This window comes from Poecile atricapillus, chromosome 3 (assembly GCF_030490865.1).
Source record: "Poecile atricapillus isolate bPoeAtr1 chromosome 3, bPoeAtr1.hap1, whole genome shotgun sequence".
Taxonomy (NCBI): Eukaryota; Metazoa; Chordata; class Aves; order Passeriformes; family Paridae; genus Poecile; species Poecile atricapillus.
Window position 1 is genome coordinate 77419529 of NC_081251.1, and position 16251 is coordinate 77435779.

General features: G+C 36.9%; 1 protein-coding gene across 1 annotated transcript in view; it reads left to right on the plus strand.

Annotated features, from left to right (window-relative positions):
• PRKN (parkin RBR E3 ubiquitin protein ligase) overlaps nt 1–16251 on the plus strand; it is a 700273-nt gene that overhangs the window by 208048 nt on the left and 475974 nt on the right. The window lies entirely within an intron of this gene.

Below are 16251 nucleotides of genomic sequence, written 5' to 3' on the forward strand. Positions count from 1 at the left end.
TTCTCTAAAAAGAGAATTTTTCCATCCTTTTTTTTACTAACACATTATATAGATGGGAAAGTCTTTACCAAATCTGCCAATCTATCCTGTAAGCATCATGTCAGATATAAAAATAGTTAAAAAGCAAAAAACAAAATTCACAAAACACTGGGGATAGATATAAAGAGGATAATGGGAAAGAGTCCTTACACAGTGCTGGCTTTAAGAGATAAATTCTGCTTCCCTGTCTCATGGTAATTTTCTAATCCTCAAACACATCCCCCTCAACCTCCCTGCACCTTGAGACAAAGGCATCTACATAGAAATGAAATAGGAAATTTTTATTAAAAATTAAAATCTTTACCATATGTTATACCTGACGTTTTAATCAGATGCTTCCTTAGTATTTAAAGGTGAATAATCATTCTTCCATCACCTTCTGTGTACCATTCATGACTATATAGCTCCCCCCTCCCCAGACCTTTTAGCCCCAAAGCCAGCACTGACAAAGCAGCAGCTTGTCTTCAGTTTATCCTAACACACTACAACTCTGCCAATTTTGTAGATGAGTAGGATCAAACATATTCCTAAACCCCAGCAGTTTGTGTGCCTAATGGTCGAGTCCTTCCTGTCTTCATCTGTGCTTGCATATATTGCCCATTTGAGAAGGCATCATGGCAAGGTGGGAATCTGGAATGATCCTGGTACTGGGCTTGATTCTTCTCTATTCAACTTAATACTTTCCTGCATGAAATTTTTCTCCTTAGCAGCTCAGGAGCTGAGAACGTGGTTGGAGCAGCTTAGGTGTAGTCTGTCCCTACAGCTATAAATGTCATTTATGGATTTATCTAAATTAAGCTCTTTGTCTCCTTAGTTCTCCTCTGTCTGGGATGTTCAGGACAAGATGCTTCCTCTGAGTGGCAGAAACAACCTGATGCATACTTATGAAGCAAGCTCTTTGGGTGGGGAGCACAAGGCTCCAGTCATTTGCCCATGAATTTAATTTCATTTTTAGCTTTTTTCCCTTTTCCCTTAAGGTGGTTTTATTTATGTTTATTGTGGCTTTTTCCCCCTGAGGAGTCAAAAAAGGGAATTTTGCAGCCTCTTTGGCTCTCCTGTGGAAATCATTATATATTCAACCTTTTGTTGCTGCAGCAGCTCTGTTCTGGAGCTCTGTCACTGTGTATTGGCCTCCGTGTGCTGTGAGACTTTCAGAATGACATTTATTTGTACAAACTGTGGATCTTGTTCAGATATATTGAAACCTTGGTTGCAGTCCAGCTTTAGGAGCAGAAAACATGTGCTATTTGTTCAGAATGGTTTTTTTCCCCACAGTCCTAGGTGGCTTTTAAAATGAGCCTTCAGACTGAGTTGTTCTCAATGCATTTTGGGCTCAAACAGATCAAGAAAGTTTTGCAGGCCAAATATTACAGACTTGGAATGTTTGCTACGTCTAATTTATTGCCAATTAACAAAAACTTTGGAACACTGAATTGGGTATTGAGTCAAAAAAGAAAACATAAATAAAAACCTTGTCTTCCCTGTCGTACTATTGGGAACGGCAAGAAGTACGGCACAGACTCTCTTGTGAGTTGAACAGGAGAGCGAAGTTTATTACCTCAGATCTTCTTTTATAGACTGATACATGAAAATACAGAAAGGTAAAACTCTTATTGGTTAGTGAACTAACACATCACCATCATTGGTCAATGGGGTTCACCACCCCTCGACCTTCTCTTGCAAGAAAACAAGGAACTGACAAACAGCACCTGCAAGGCTGTTCTCTGTCTCTGACGATTGTTTTAATTCCTCCTTGTGATTTCCCAGGCCACTTTCTCAGGTGAGACTGAGAAAGTTATACGACCTGCTTTTCCACAGGCACTGTGCTCCCTGCTTTTGCTCATATTTAGCATCCATACTTCCCCTTCCTAATCTGAAGTCCCTTTATTTTCACTGCTGGTTGTGGTCTGTTCCTCACCGTCTCACCAGTGAAGTAATGGGCAGCACAGTGACGTACATTATTGGAGTAAAGTACATCATGGTTTCTGTCTGACACTCCTTTCTGGTTTTCCTTTCTTTGTCCTTTGTTCTTCATGCCGCTGCCTGAGAAGGTTCCCCTGTGAGTTTCAGTCCTTCAGAGGTGTTTCTCCACAGTGACAGGTGCCCATGGGCTGCAGTCCCTCAGGTGCCTCCCCACCCTGGCACTGCTTGCCCCTGTGGGCTGAAGTTCCCTATGAATAACCTCTTCTGGCATGGGGACATTCCTGCAAAGAATAAAGCGCTTTGAGCAGCACATCTCCATCTGTCTCCTCAGTCATGCGCCTCCAGCCATCGGTCTCCGTGTGCATCTTCATCACCCTGATGCCTGCAGGTATTTCATAAGTAGGCTGGAGCTGGGGTGCTGCCAGCTCACCTGTCTGACTGCAGTTTTGGCACTCTATGTGTTTTGTCATCCAGTCCAAAGGTGTCTGGGACTCAGCTGTGATTGGCATGTGGCAGGTCGTGGCCTCTCCCTGCACAGCTCCCCACTGCAGACCATTTCTCTCTTTAGAAATATTTGGAAATGCAAGAGTTTCCTGTAAGAAGGAATATTTTCACATTCATGTAGATGTGCACACTTGCTTTCCTACTTTGTCACTATCAGGCACAAATATTTCTACTGTTTGGAGCTCTGCAGGTCATGATATATCCTTTACACTTTTTATTTCCTGATTGATGGAGATGCAGCCACAGTCATGTGTTAAATGATATCCATGTACCTTCAGCCAAGAAAGGGAAAAAAAACCCCAAAAAACAACAAAGGAGAGAGAGAAAACCTTCTCTGATAAGACTGAAATCAGAACAAGATTGCTTTTGATAAAAGATTGATGAAGAGGCATTCACTGCTTGCAGGAGAAAACATTTGTGAAAACAATTGATATTGGAGGCTTTTGATAAGACATGCAAAAAAAATTTCATTTTAATATTTATCACTTGTTCTGCAATAGATAGGCAGCTTCAGCATGATGAGGTCATGAAATAAGAGATTGGTTCAGACAAATTCATTACTTCTTTTTCTGTTTTTGATATTAGTTTGCCTCTTCTCAGCTTTATAGAATGTTTTTCTGTCATCTTTTATAAAATACTTGGGTGCCCATCTGGTACGAAAGTAGGTATAAAAATATTTTTCAGAGCAAAGAGGGTCTAAGTTAACACACTAAGAGTCAGTATTTGAAAACAATATTAGAGATAAGCTCAGTAAGATCAATCCTTTTCTATGGATTTGTATTAAATTACATTGACTGCTGCCAGGGCAGTCTGCCCTATTTAGTTGGTTTTTTTTTTTTTTTTTGGTTTGTTTGGTTTTTTGTTTGCTTTTGTTTTTGTTTTAATCCATTAAATAGACCTTAAGGGTTTAAATCAATAAAATAAATTTCTTATGCAGGTATTCTGCAATATTCTTGTAGAATTCTTGTTTGTTGTAGGATTTGATTTTATTTCTAATTTAAACAAACTGGAAAATAAATACAAAATGCAAGAGTGGAGGAAGAAAAAGGGTCCATGAAGAGGAGGAGTATCATCCATTAAAACTGCATGGCACTTTATTACAGTTCAGTCTAGACACTATAGCTGTGCAGATGCTGCCACACTCCTTAGCAGCTTTTTTTTGTTTCTTATTTTTCCTGGCATGTTGCAGGGCTGCTACAATAATCAAATGCTTGAGGTCAGATCAGAAGAGCAGCTGTGGAAAGGATTGTGAGTCATATACAATTGCTAGTACCAGAGAAAACTTTTCTAGAAGAGAAGAAAATGCTTGAAATACTTGAAAACACTTGAACTGTTGATGTGAGAGAGAAAATCAGTGAATGACGTGATAAGCATATCTAAAATAATGGCTATAAAGTGACTAGATATTAGAAATTTCCATCTGTCTGTTTTATGTGTGTTATGCAGTGGGAGTTACAGTATGAGTGCTGTAGTTTGAGCACAAATGCTACAGCTACTGTGTTGACAGCCCCATTAGGATTAACGCAGTGGATTTCCTAGAATTTTTCTATTTGTGTTCTAAAACTGTATCTGTGTACAAAAAAATAAAAATATGTAGAAAGTCTAGGAAATTAATGGATGCTAACACTGAATTTAGCTATAAGATTTTGCTGTAACTGCCTTCTGTAGTTTCTTATAAATTCCCTTAAAGTAACTGATGGTGGGTGAGATGGGGACCCTTTTGAGTCATTCACTGTGCCTATTACTCTTCCTTGTTATCAAATTACTCTTCTAGACCACACCAGTTCTTTCACTGAGCTTTGTATTGTAATCCTCCTATTCCTTGCTGCCCCAAAATATAATATTTTGGTGTCCTTTAAAATTACAAAAATCACCATTAAGCAATAAGAGGAAAGCTAGAAATTAACTTTTCTTACAATTAAAAGGACTGTAGAAGTAAAATTGTTGCACTTCATTGAGGAAGGCATTTGAAGATTCTGTTTTGCAGCTCAGAGGGAAAAGACATCTCACAGGATATTAGGAATTTATGAAAGCAATTAATGATGTTTTACTGAATACTAGATTAAATATTAGCTTGGAAAACTAAGTAAATGTCCTGAGTGAAAGAAAGAGCTGCCCCTGGGCTTCAAGCATTTGCATATGTTCATTTAGAGAAACCTTCAACTGTAACTTAAATATGTATAACTATGTTTTCATCTTTATCACTCACTGATTTGTGCAGCTTGTGGAGCACAGACTAAAATTAGCTTTTTCTTTTTCTTTTAATAATGACAAGACAGATTTTAGTAGTGAATTGCATAGTTTTGTCTGTGTGGGTATGTCAATACTGCCTGCATAAGTGGTGCATTGGTGTTTGTCCTAAGCCAAGCTGAGTCTGCTTTAAGTGCATTTTTGTTCTGTACACATCCTGGGGGCCAGAGGCGGGCAGAGGATTACTCATCCCACAAGGTCTCTGTGGCACCACTGCTCCTGAATTACTGATGTGTTGTGATTAATACAAACACCAAATGTCAGTTTCTAAGAATTAAGTACATGATTTGGAAAATATACCTTTTGTTAACTTCTTAGTTTGTTTCTTTTTGTCCCCTCATTAAGTGGGAGGTTGTCCTTTATCATTGCTGTCAGAAAATGACAGCACACAAGTGTAGCACTCTCATCTTTAAGAACACTAAACTCCTGCAGTAGAACCTGGATGATTTTTCAGGACTTTTGGGTTTTATACGTGAAGCTTTTTGATGCAAAATTCAACAATTTTTAATAGTGCCTTGTGGCTTGTCACTTAAAAGGACAAAATAGCAAATTAACAGCAGAATAAATAGCAAAGACAAGTACCCTGAGGCAGCTTGTATTCATGGGTGAGAGTGTGCAGCTTGCTGGAACTTGAACACACAGCTTGGGTGCTGCCTCTCCAGAAGCAACTAAAATAGTGCTAAAATCATGAAGCTTGAGCCCAGCAGAGGAATCTCTCACCCTGCTTGTTTTTTGTGAAGGCCTCATCCCTCCATATCTAGAAAACACTACTGAGTTGTCAGTGCCTTGTGACAACCAGGATCCAAAGCCTGAGCATGGATCCTAATTATTTGCAGATAACATTGCAAACTTTGGCCCAATTTGTTTCTCCCTCCCCTTCTCTATCACGGGACAAGAGAAAGAAATAAAAGAAAAAGTAAAAGTAAAGGAATTCTTTCTTGCTGGTTGAAATTTTCCTAAAGTCATGAAAGCCCTGGATGCACTGAAGAGCCGTGACCAGTAAAATCAGTTTGAGTCCCCCATTTAAATTAAAAAGACATATATTTCTAAATATTTTAGAGACAGAAAAAGGAATAACGTATATTAAATTTGTACATTTCTAGCTGCTCTCCTTTGTGCTTAACCTACAGAAATATATCAGCCTTGAACATGGAAAAGTCCTTCACTTGGTAGAAAAACAGGGAAGCTCCCAGATCTGTAGCCCTCCATATCCACTCAAACCAGCCCACCACTGTTTCCCCTCATCTTTTATGCTTTCAATTCCAATGGCAGCTTATTTGAAGAAAGAATAATTTATGCTATGCTTGTAAGGGCTTCAGCTTTCTATCCTGTTAATTGCAGCCAGCCAAGTTTAGCGTCATTCAAGTGGACACAGATAAAAGCATGCAAATATAAGCTCCAGATCACTCTTAACTGTGTACTTCTAAAGACACAGATGCTGTCACTGAATTAATTTCAGAGCTTTTCTCACTCAAGGCAGTGATGATAAAAACAAAAGAAAATAAAAAAAGAAATGTGACTGTGTTTTGTCATTGGCATGAATGTTCTTAGTCCCTTTTTGAGGGACCTAAGTTGATGCGGGACAAGATCAAAGAGTTCTACGAGGGAGATGAATTTGTAGCATCCGTACTACAAACTGAATGTTGATCCTTGCAGGATTCAGAGGAGTGTCACCTTTTACTTCTCAGTAAAGTAAGAATTCAAGGGCTGTTAAAGCTGGTCCCTGGCTGAAGTCAGAAAACGTTCTTGCACCATGAAACCATAATTAACGCTCAGAGGGTAAGGGGTGCATCTTGGCCATCATAGTATGTATGCAGTCTGATAAAAAGTGTGCTCCAAGGGATGATGCTTGCTGTGTAACATGACAAACCCTGTCACAAAGAGCTAGCAGCTGTGCTGGTAGTCTCTCTGCTTTCTCTTATTGAAGTGTAAAAGTCTGTGTCTTAGATTTTTTTCTTCCCATTATTGTAAGGCTGACTAACCTGTTTTCTGGCTTTAAAATGTTCAGCTTGCTCATCTTTAAGACAGAGATGATTTACAAGTCCAGGCTTACAAAGCTTAATTCCTATTGCTAAGGAAAGTTCACAGTTTATATGCTTTCTTGGCACAACTGTTAACAAGACATTTGTTTTTAAAATAATAGATTTTTTAAATTGATTTTTAGTGGAGCTAGCCAAGCAAAAACCAGGTCTGATTCTCTGGGGAAATCACTGTGGTGGTTTTACCTGATACACCAGTAGAAAGTTAATAGTTGTAAAACCTGTTGAATCTCCATACCGTAGGAAAAATTGGTCAACTAATCTTTTAAACAGAAGTGGTTTAGTTTTGAAGAGAGGACAGCATATCATTGCTGATCTTCATTTAGTCATTTTATGGTACTTTATGCATTTCCTTTACTCTCTATAAATGTAGATAAATGTAACTTCAAGCAAATCACTCCACAAACGTATGCAACTAGGCAGCAGTTGTGGCTGTTTTAAAAAAAGCTATTACGTTTAATCAGCAGTAGTACGCCCCATCAGATAACCTGAAATGTGTCTGCTGATGCCTTTGATGAGAGCTCAGAATCAGAAAATAAATGTGTGTCTGGACTAGTGTCTTAGTTTGAAATAGGAGTCAGCTTTTGAAATAGAACTCCTGATCATCCCCATTTACCATGTTTTGGCTTGCATCATGGAGCATCCTCAGAGCAAATAAAGTAGATGCATTTTGATTGAAACTAAACAGGGAGATAAATTTAAGGACTTTACCTATTAAAGCTGCGAAAGAGAGCCAAGACTAGAGGTAGACTAAACTCAAAACATCCCCAAGCATCTCCAAACTTTACAGTGTGTATGTCAGGTCCTTGACACAAACGATTTTGCTGTAGAGAGCTGCTTCTTTTGGTCTGCAGTACTTGGTAGTGAAAATTAGGTTGCTTACTTGCTTGTTTACTCAGACAAGCCTGACAGACTTGGAGAAATCTCCATCTCAGTAAAACTTAAAATTTTTGAAACCTTGGAACTTCTCAATTTTACAGCAGTTTTTCCTTCTCCATGACTGCTCATAGACATTCTTCCTGCATGTGTTTTCAGAATCCGTATCTGGATCTGAATCGAAATTACACAATTTCTCATCCACATGGAAAGATCTTAATATTCCAGATTTTTTTAGCAAAGAGTTTGGACTTATATGTGATATGCCTATGGAAAGAATATGATATGTTGTAAACTGAATATGCAGGAGAATGTTGTGATACAAAAATCTTCAAAATAATTTTCAGAAACCTGTTTGTATTAATAATCTATATATTTCTAACTAAATCTGAATACTGAAGCTGTCTATCATAGCTTGATGCTGTATCATTGAAGATATCTATATTAGAATTGAATTCCCTCATGGGAAAATTGAACATTTTTTTTCCCAGGGATGGGTAAAAATGCACTCTTAAAGCAGGGTTTTTTAAATCTTTTTAATGGGTCATAATTCTTTTGCTGTGATGTTCAAAAACATCTTTCATCCATTACTCAATAAGGTCTTCTCACCTCCCTTTTATAATGCTATGTATAATATGGTTATTCAGCAGAATCAGTCTGGATTCATTTATTGTCATGTTTTCCATTTATGCTAGATTTTTTTTAAAAAAAATCACAGATTACTTACAGATATAAAAAGCATCTTTTAATTTGAATATCAAATTTTAATTATTTCTATTATATCTTCATAGCATTCGCCTTGTTTTTATTAGTGTGTAATTATGATTTTGGCTGGGATAAAGTTAATTTTCTTCCCAGTAGCTGGTACAGTGCTGTGTTTTGGTTTTAAGATGAGAATAATGTTGTTAACACATTGACATTTTAGTTCTTGCTAAGCAGTGTTTACCCAGAGTCAAGGGCTTTTCAGCTCCTCACCCCACCCCAGCAGCGAGCAGGCTGCAGGGGCAGAAGTAGTTGTGAGGAGACACAGCCACAAAAGCTGACCTCAGCTCACCAAAGGGATGTTCCACACTGTATGGCCTCTTATATCCATCAGAATATAAACAAGGGGGAAAGCTGGCCAGGGGCTGCTGCTCAGGAACTGAGCTGCATCCATTAGTGGGTGGTGAGTGATTGTGTTGTATATACTTGATTCCTTATTATTGGGGTTTCTCCCTTTTCTGTCCAAGTAAACTATCTCAGCTCACAAGATTTACTTTTTTCACAATCTCCCTCCCCTGCTATCCCACTGAGGGGTAGGTTCTGTTTAGAGAATTGAGGGAGTGGCTATGCGATGTTTAGCTGCTTGCCAGGTCAAAATACAACATGAGTGTTTTGCCTTTTAAAATTTGGCATGATTTCTTAAGGGGTGGGAATAAATGAGGTGACAAACTATGCCCATATATACTGGTCACAGGGATTAATTTATTATAAGAGTATTTTCTGATATGGCACTGATTCCCCATTAGGGATTGGGAAGAATCTATAAACTGTGTCTTTTGTAACATACCTAACTGTATGTGTGGCAAACTAGCCCTAAAGTAAAGCCCAGCTGGATATGTAGGTGTGCTACACAATAGAGCACTGCATAGATTTTCCAGCATCATCCTGCTGGGATATTTTGGTAGGCATAGCCCAAAAATCAAATCTAAGACCATTTTCATCTTTCATAGAAACTGCTAGTTTATAAGCATACTTGCTTTTAAACTAGCAGTTTAAAATAATAGTTTTAAATAATCTGATTATTTAATCAGATAAAATCTGGAAAATATTTGATCTCTTGTCTTTGTTTATACTAAGAAGTTACCAAGTAGGGCAGCATAAGGTGCTCACTAGGCTTTATTTACAGCTGTTCTCACTGCAGCTGCTCAAACTGATATATAGATGCATGAACTGGGACAAGTAGAAGACCAAAGTGTTCCTTGGTTGGGATGTATACCAGGTGCTGGCCATAAAGCATGAAAAAGGCATCTGTGAAATGACTACTTGAAGTAATTGAAATAAATATTTATAGCTATTAAACTTTTGATGCAGTAGACAATAAATTCACAGGAAAAATTTGCTTTCTACAGTGGAGTATTTACAACACATAGGAATTCTTTTAGAGGTCTTTGAAAAGGGAATTCTCCAAATTCCTTTCTGCAGCTCACTAGCTGCCACCACAGTGTCCCATCAGCATGAGAGACTACTGAAGTCTTTAAAATATTTTCAGAGTTCTGCGTAGTAAGTGACTCACCAGTTCTTCGAATAGAATTTATGTCTCAGTAATGTCCTGACACTTATTACGTGTCAGTGTGAGGCCACTTTTATGCCTGTTCCTCACATAGTCACTAATACTTATTATATGCCTTAAGTGAAGACACAGAAGTGTAAGCAGATTGGCAGTGTCTGCCTTGTTGAGATAAATCTTCTCAAAGAAGAATTTAAGGGGAAGAGGAAATAAAAATGAGATCTTATGTTAGTCAAATAACATATAGTCCAGAGTCCCGAGGCCATGCTGCACTCTGCAGACTGTGAACAGTGCTTGATTATGAGACCTTTTCTGAGCCAAGTACCTTTTATTACCGTTTAACCCAGACCAAAATGTGCCCAAATGTAATTCATTCAAGCATTTTACAGAATACACTTGTTACTTGTTCTGTTTCAGTGTGGCTTGAGAAGAAATTAGAGCTTTGGAAAATGCAATCCATACCTGATAAATAATAAGCTTGCTTTTTTTATGTTTACAGCTGGAGATAACATGTTTAGAGAGTATAAATTCTATCAGGTAGTTCAGTGTGGAAGATGGAATAATAATGAGGTGCATTCAACTGTGTTTAGGAGGAAAGCAAATGGTCATGAGAACTTAACTGTATTCATTTTTATTGTAGCATTATAAGCTTCTCATTGTCCTGCTGCTTTCTATACAGGCATTATAATAAATGGAGTGTTTGTAGGTTGTTCTTTATGCAAAATATATGAAAGTACAAGAAGGCAAAAGTTGTTCATTTACTGAGAAAAGTTTTATATGAATGTAGTGTTCATCTGACTATTTCTCTTCCATTTTGTATCGCATTATATGTTCTTAATGTCACCGTGTAGATACTAATAGCTTTGTAAACATAATACCAAAAAGTTTGGCTGCCTTCTGTGTCTTTTGCAGATCATTATGCAGAGTTTTGAAGGGAATAACTATAATCAAAGCAGGTATTTTAATGTTGCAAACTGTTTCATGTGCTGCCAATAAAACATTTTTATTTGTTATAAGGGTTAATATATTTTTTGGGAATTTGTGCTAAAAGAGCTACATTCAAGAAAAGTTATCATATTAATGGTGTCATTGTGTTAGTAATGCCATTTAGAAATATGTATATAGCATTGCTGAGGTCTTAGATTGTTTACAAAAAGTAATAACCCTGAAATGTTCCTAACTGAGCATTAACTCTGCATTCCCTCCACTGAGCTAGAAATTAGCATTAAATTTTTGTGTTATAATGTGAAAAAGATGGAAATGAAGCATAAAATGATTTGTAAGTGAAGGAAGAGGGGGATTTCTGACTTAGTTGAATACATTTCCATTTCCAGCAAATTATTAACTCATTAAGGGACTAGTCAGTATAAAATCTTAAGTCTTTTACTTCTCTTTTAAGAGTGTCATTCAGAGCAGAACCTTTGTAATATATGAACTATTGTCTTTGACTATAAATCAGGGGATTTTATTTTTGTAAATGCTAGTCAAGGCTCCTTGCTACACAGAGGGACCATTGGCTGAACTGACTGTAGTAAATCCCACAGTATGCACTTATTTTGTCTTGTTCAATATCAACTGGTGACTTTGCTAAAAAATAATAGAATCTAAATTTGAATGTGTCTGAGTTAACTCTTCTGCTAAGTGAAGGAGTTTCTGCCTTTTAATCACATTTATTTGAATATGTGGTGCTTTCAATAATATGTCTATTTTTCCTTCTACTTCTAGGTGTTGCTTAGCACCCACAATATTCTGAAAACTAAACTAGAACAGTAATGTATAACTCTGAAAATGTTGAATAGGTGAACTGAAATCAAATATAGATGTATTCCATAGCACCATAAAAGAGAAAGTAGTTTCTGATTGCTAGAATTTAACTGCTAAGTGGTCCATGTAATTTAGGCCTGCTGGTGCACTGGCTTTTTTCCCTTGCCCCATGTGGAGCAATCTTTAGTTCGCTGCCACTGAGCAGTCAGTATTCACACAAATGGATGGTGATATCAGATCAGAGTGCTGATTTGCTTCATTATTTTAACAGTGTTTAATTTTTCAGGTTTCCCCTTGCCATGACCTGCATAAGATTCTCTGAGCCCAGAAGCTGATTTTTCTTTCTGTATTAGCAAATCAAATGAAAGATATTAAGTCTTGCAAATCTTGCTTCCCATTTCTTAAACTAACATGGCTTAACAGAATGTTATTGCTATATCTTTATTGCTATATCTCTATCTTTTATTTTAGGTAGTCTCTGCTTTCAAATTCATTAATATACCAGCTTTAGCTTCCTATGTAATAAAGTGTATTATTATGGTGTTGCTTTCCTCTGCTTGTTTTTTTGGCATTCACTGTGATCAGGGGATGAAACAGTGTTCCTCTTCCAATTGACTTCTTTTCTGTTTCTGCTGCGTTTTGAAACCTAGACTCTTTCCTTGTGAAAGGGTTACAGTAACAGTTGAGTAAGGCTTCCTGAGCTTTTATTTTCTCTCTCTCTTCTGGGAACTTCATATGCTTATTTGTCTGTTTAGAAAGTAATTTTTAATGTCTCTCTACATTATCCATGAAAAAATATTTTCCCAATAAAATCAGTATGTCATCTACACTTTTACATGAGGTTCTATTGGTTTGAAGAGATGTGTTGTGCTATTTTTATAGAAAAAGCAAAACAACAAAAAAAACCAAAACCAAACTGGAAAGCCAACTTTTTGGGATTTGTTGATCATTCCTAGAAAATACTTTTTCTTGAGCATTGGCTTTATGTGAATCTCTTTGGGAATGGCATCAGGCAGTCTGCTTGATCTAAATAGGCAGCTGTTAGACAATTCAACAATTCCACTGTTATTGTATCCACAATAGGCCCCAGGGATTCATGGGTAAAGGTGTGACTCTCCAGGTAACATAAATGTTGGAATTTCAAACTGAATCATAGGTAATGGAGTGTGAGGATTTTCACTTTGTGATAGATATGCAATAAGAAAATACCTCAACACCTTAAAAATCCCAGCTCAAACATTAGCAGGAAATGGAAATTTAGCAAATTCCTTTTCAAGACAAAACACTACAAGTTTCTTTATATTCACATACAAAACTTCAGATTCAGACTGTTTTCTTCTCTAATGTTTCTTTTAAGTAAAACTTTTCAAAATAAAGTTTATTGCACTTCAGAAAATATGAGTTCTCTAGTGGGCTTTACATTTGTTAGATTGAGAAAGCTTCTTTCAGTATTGGTATTACTATCAAAATATGTTGTGTGGAGGACATCAAACAGAAATCTGTCAGAACCACTGAATGGTTTGGGTTGGAAGGGACAATAAAGATTATCTAGTTCCCACCCCCTCACTGTGGACAGGAATGTCACTCACTGGTTCATGTAGCCCCAGCCAGCCTGGCCTTGAACACTTCCAGGGATGGGGAATCCACAGCTTCCCTGGGCAAGATGTTCCAATGCCTCACCACCCTTTCAGTGAAGAATTTCTTCCTGACATCTTATCTTTTTGTTTGAAAGTGTTCCCCATTGGCCTGTCACTATCTACCTATGTAAAAAATCCCGGTTTTTTGGGGTTTTTTGGGTTTTTTTCTCCTAAGTCTCCTTCAAGTACTGAAAGGCTACAGTGAGGTCTCCCCAGAGCCTAACGAGAGGATTTCAGAGTAACTTAAATACCAAAGGATATTATGTTGTTCATTCAGGATGTGCTGATTCAGCCTTATGAAATTCAACTTGAGAATTCAGAAAAAAAAGAAATAAAATAGGTGAAAGGCTTAAATGAAAAGAAGTTTTAATTTTAATTTTTCTCTGCTATGAATTCATTTTCCCAAGTTGGCCAAAACCCATTTTCTCTAAAGAACCAGTTCTCATTAGTGAGTTTCATAATTTTTGGATCTTATCAGTTCCCTTTGCTCTAGTGAAAGAAGATACTTCACAATCTGCTTTTTATATGCTTTTAGTATTTCCCACTGGAATATGGCACACAGGCATTAATTTGAATCAACAGATAAGACAAGACAATATCTCTAGAATCATTAATAATAGATATGCTCAAAAGAATGTTTCCTGAGGCGTAAAACAAATACATGAAGGAAACAGAAGTGACATTGACATAAACAATTGTATCTTACAATAGTAACCTAAGGCACAACCTAAACTCTCACAGAAATAGTTAGAATGCTACCTCTTTTTGCAAAGAAAAAGCCGCAGACTTAGCCCATCTATTGTCCATGAAGTGTAACCTGCTATAAACCATTAATCACCCATATTCTGGGAAATGCTGGGTTATAGTCCCATACAGATCTTTCCACAATTAACATACGATCACAACTCTTTTTTATTTTCTTCTTGTACTGTTTTACCACTTTTCTTACAAAGGTTGAGGATTAATTTCCTCCTTTAAATACATGCCTAATTCAATTCAAATGTACTCAGAAAAACATTACAAAACTGATGCTTTGGGACTCCATGTTTGTTACTGCTCAGTGACTTCCTTATGAAATCTACACAGGGTAAAAATCAAAGGATGTGTTTCTTTCTCCTACTTGGTTTCTTTGAAAGTTATCCTGAGATCTGCTAATTAAGTTTTCCTGAGACTATTTATTATCTACATTGTCATCATCAGTAATGATGTTCAATCTGTCAAAACTTGTTTTCGTTTTAGATAAAGAGATGGAAGAAAGCTAAGATAGAGCATGTCCTGTCCTTTAAAAATTTTATTAAGGGAAATACCAAAAGCCACTCCTTCTATGGTCATATACAGAATCACAGAATTTGCTGAGTTGGAGGAGACCCACAAGGATAATTGAGTCCAATTCTGAAGTGAATGGCCCATGCAGGGATCAAACCCACAACCTTGGTGTTATTAGCACCGTGGTCTAACCAGCACAGGCAATCTATAGAATTGCCTAAAGTACAAATTTTACATATTTTTCTGATGTAGTTCTTGATATTGCAAAAGAGAGAATAGTAGGTAAGATGGAGTTCTTTTTTGTCAGCCCTTCCCTTTTTTCTAAGCTGAACACAAAGCCTCCAGCTTGCAAAAGGAACCTGAGAAGGACCGGTACTTTTATACTTAACTGATATACCCAGGCATATACATATACATGCGCAGCAGTGAAGATCAAGCAAGAATGGTTGAAAAAGTTTGTGGTGAAATTGTGGGGGAATTTTGGCATTTTTAAGTAGCTCTTTCCATCCCTTTTGTTCTTTCATATGCACCGTCCCCTCAGTGTGATTGTAGCACAGCATCAGGCAGTGAGCTGAATCAGGAACTGATGCAAGCTTTAAAAAATAAAAATAAAAAAAACAACCAGCTGAGAAGAACAGCAAGTATTGAGAAAGAAATGAAAGGCAGAACATGATCTACTTAACCAAGAAAAACTGCCAGAAGAGGTGATCATTAAAACAGAGTATGACTGATTGGCAGTTTATTAGGGGTTTCCAAGGTTGTGAGTTTCTGCATACATACCTATTTCTCTTTTTAAACTCTCACTGTAATGTAGCAAAACACTTTTGAGCTACTCATTTCCCTAGTTATTAATTCCATTATTAATTTATTTTAGATTATTAAATTCTTTAATGTTGTGCGGTATTCTTAGTGGGAGAAGTTTTAGAGTGACAGACGTTTTGTATATTGTGTTAATGAATGGAATTATTGAGCTATTTAAGGGAATCTTGTTAAAATGCTATGGTCAACAAGTTGTACCAAAAAAAAATAAATAAAAAAATAGAGACCTTTAATGTCAACATAATGTTCTAAGGTTGAAATTTAATAATGGCTTGGATTGAATATTAAGACTGCAGTGTCCTTGCTCTGACAAATCTCTGCTGGCTGACTACTGCTTCACTAAGGAGAGAGTGTGTTATTAAAAATTCAATTAAAACAAAACAAAAGCCAGATTTTTGTACCTTAAATTGCATTGCATAAGAAAGAAGGTGTGGAGGGAGAAGTACTGAAAAATAATATAAGAGAATGAGGGAAAACCACTCAACAGAAAAGAGACCAGAATAGAAGTGGTAGAATATCTAAAATATCTATAAAGCAATCTTTTGCAATTGAAAGTGTGTGTAGTAGTTGCATATACAAATTTCAATTTTTAAATATTATGTAGATACAGAGACAAATGCTTCAGAACTGTTCTTCAGAATCTCCCAAATGGATTCAATAGTCTGTCTTTTCACAACAGAGATGGCCGACCTAATGATGCTGCAGAGAGTTAGAAAATTAATTTTTTGCCAGACTACCTACTTTCTGTGTAGGCTGATGTTTATGTTCATTCATGACATTGAAGAATTAGGTGTGAGTCTCCAGAAGGTATCACTGAATAAAGAACAATTTTTCCTGCAAGGAGTCTTGTGGAAAGATCAATACA